Below are 3,534 nucleotides of genomic sequence, written 5' to 3' on the forward strand. Positions count from 1 at the left end.
GTAGTCTGTCCAGAAACCTCGGAACTTCTGGGAGTTTCATGTTAATGGCAGCTGGGGGCAGACGCTTCTGCCGACTCTTTGGGGGGGAATGGTGGGGGAGGGAGGGAGGAAAGTAAAACCTGTTTTCTGGGTTAAGGTGGGAACTGGGCCAGGCCCAGGGACGAGCCAGGTTTCCCCTACACTGTTTTCCTGCCCCAACTCCTCAAACCAGCTTTTAGTGCCTGTGCCCTTGGGGCTGAGCAGAAGCTGGAGGAGAGGACAGAGTGGGAGACCGGAGGTTAGAGACGAAGACCGCCCCCCGCCCCCAACACACCCACATCAGTCAGTGGTCTGGAGGTGTCCAGGAAACCCTCATAATCCCCCGTCTATTTGGGCTGCTGGGGCCCAGTGTAATGCCTGCGGAGAGTAGCAGTAAGATACTGCACAGAAGGGCCATAGCGGGGCTGATCTGGGAAGTGGGGGGAATGGCTTGGTGGGGAGATCACTGAACCTTAACATGTCAGCGTTGATTGGAACCGACCTCCGGCTTTTACGCATGAGGAGACCGAGGCACGCCGCCAGTTAGTGATAGAACAAGGAAGGGACCGGTGTGCTCTTGCTGAAACCCTCCAGCCTGGGCTCCCTAACCCTAAGATAGCTAGCCTCAGACTAGGTTCGCAAGGGAGTCAGAAACCCGGCCCTCGGGCAGTGATGCTAGTTTGAATATCACTGTGAAGAGATGTTGGTTTTAAGCCCGAGTGGAAGAGAACACAGAGGGGAGGAGACAGGGATGTGACTAGATGCTAAGGGACAAGTCTTTCAGGGCAGCAGGGAACCAGATGATGCAGGATTCAGGAACCCGTGCAGAAAAGAGCTAACATAACAGGCCAGCTCTCCTTAGAAAGGCCTGCTGGCAAGAGTGGCTCTTGGCTGGTGCCTGGAATTCCAGACTGTTCCACACCTCCCTAACTGATCAGGGTGGCTCAGTCTGGGCTTTTTATACAGTGTATTTATGGTGAACACGCTAGGCAGAGAGGGCCTACATGGCTAGCTGCCAGGGAAAACCTTGGGCTCTGAGTGTCTAGTGGGCTTCCCAGGGCAGAAACCTCACACTGTTGCTGTGTTGTGTTGCCGGAAGAAGAGGGTGCAGAGTGTTACCCCTCATGGGAAAGAGAGAACATAAGGAAGTCTGCACACAGATTCCTCTAGACTCTACCTCTGTCCTTTTCTCTTATCTGGCTGTGTATCCTTCTGTATGGCTGTAATGAATCTGAGCTCTGAGTACAACTGTGTGCTGAGTTCTGTGAGTCCTTCTAGTGAATCTTCAAACATGGTGGCAAACCTGGGGACCCCCAGCACAGAACCCAAGAGAAGAGAGTTCAAGGTTGAGGGTAGTTGAAACAACAGCCCCAGGGGCTGCAGGATGACGATGGAGGAAAGATCCTTGTTTTTTTTTTTGTTTTTTTTTAATGCTTACATTATTGATTGATACTTAACCAAGGGAAGTAAGAGGGAAGCTTGAGATGGAAACAGTTAAGGAGAGCATTGTTTTGGGGTCTGTAAGCAGAGAGAGAGAGGAGAGGGGCTGTAGAGTGCAGCTGAGTAGAGCCTTGCTGTGCTCTGATCTGCCCTAGGTGGTTCTGGTTTATGCCTGTTGTCTGGGCATAATTACTAACAACACCCCCCTTTCACTCTCAGAAGTGTCATTGTAAAATACATTATACGGTGCCCTAGTTCGAGCCTTATACCTTTGGATCATACCTGGCTATAAGTCCCTGTTTTGTGGTGTCACTTTGGGTAAATTACTAAAGCTCTTGGAATCTCATTTTTTTTTCCATCTATAGGATGCTTTTATCAGTCAAGAGTCCATCAGAAACAAAACCAGTAGCAGATAACATATTTGGTTTCTTGTAGGAATTGGTTTATGTTATCATGCGTGCTGGCTGGGCAAGTCTGAAATCCTTAGAGCAGGCCTGAACCCCTGGGCAGTAGCTGATGTCCTAGCCCGCCAGTAGAATTTCTTCTTCATCAGGGAAACCTCAATTCTGTTCTACGGCCTTTCAACTGATGCAGTTAGGCCCACCCAGGTTATTCAGGATAATCTCTATAAAGTCAACTGATTGTAGATGTTAATCACATCTAGAGCATCTTCATAGCAATACCTAGATACTGTAGTTGATCAAAGTTGGCACATAAAGTTGGCACATGATAAAGATTATAACGAGTTCCTCTTCTATATAGGGTTGTGATTTAATGAGACAGTGATATGCAAAGTGTGTTGGCTAGGCCTGCAGTAATCTTAGCATAGTAAGCATTAATAAATCTTAGCTGCTATTTTTATTAGCTTGTTATTGAAGATATAAGCAAAAGGCAATATAACAGGTCCATAACCCTCTTTTGCAATTCAAAAATCAAATAAGCTCTGAAAACCAAAAAGGTTTGTTTGTTTTATTTTATTTTAAATATTTTATTTTTGGGGGCGCCTGGGTGGCTCAGTGGGTTAATGGTCCAACTTCAGCTCACGTCATGATCTCATAGTTCGTGAGTTAGAGCCTCACATCGGGCTCTGTGCTGACAGCTCAGAGCCTGGAGCCCGCTTCACGTTCTGTCTCCCTCTCTCTGTCGCTCCCCCACTTGCTCTCTCTTTCTCTCTCTGTCTCTCTCTGTCTCTCTCTCAAAAATAAATAAACATTAGGGGCGCCTGGGTGGCTTAGTCGGTTAAGCGTCCGACTTTCGCTTAGGTCATGATCTCGCGGTTCGTGGGTTCGAGCCCCGCGTCGGGCTCTGTGCTGACTGCAAGCTCAGAGCCTGGAGCCTGTTTCAGATTCTGTGTCTCCCTCTCTCTCTGACCCTCCCCTGCTCACGCTGTCTCTCTCTCTCTCCTAGAACTAAAAAATAAATTAATAAATAAACATTAAAAAAAAGAATATTTTATGGGGGGGGTGCCTAGTGGTTCAATTGGTTAAGCCTCTGACTTCAGCTTAGGTCATGACCTCGCGGTCTGTGGGTTTGAGCCCCACATCTGGCTCACTGCCATCAGCACAGAGCCTGCTTCACATCCTCTGATTCCCTCTCTGCTCCTGTCCTACTAGCTCGCTCTCTCTCAAAGATAAATAAACATTTAGAAAAAAAGATGAAGATTTTACTTTTGGGGCGCCTGGGTGGATCAGTTGGTTAAGTATCCAACTCCTGATCTCAACTCTGGTCGTGATCTGTTTGTGAATTTGAGCCCCAAGTGGGGCTCTGCACTGATAGCAGAGCCTGCTTGGGAGTCTCTCTCTGCCCCTCCCCCCCTCTTTCTCTCTGTCTCTCTCTCTTTCAAAAATAAATGAATAAACATTAAAAAACAAACAAAAAAAGATGTAGTTTAGTTTTGGGAGTTTATTTAGAGTGACCTGGACCCTGAGCTTGGCAAGTTCCCCTAGGCTTCACGGTTATTCTCTGTAGGTGGTATTTGTCCGTGCTTAGCACCAGCTCTCCTTGGAAATCCGGACTAAAGTGGGGAGGCGGACAGGGTTACATTTGTTTAGTGCTTTTCTTTATTATTTTGAGAGA

This window comes from Crocuta crocuta, unplaced genomic scaffold (genome assembly GCF_008692635.1).
Source record: "Crocuta crocuta isolate KB4526 unplaced genomic scaffold, BGI_CrCroc_1.0 scaffold3, whole genome shotgun sequence".
Taxonomy (NCBI): Eukaryota; Metazoa; Chordata; class Mammalia; order Carnivora; family Hyaenidae; genus Crocuta; species Crocuta crocuta.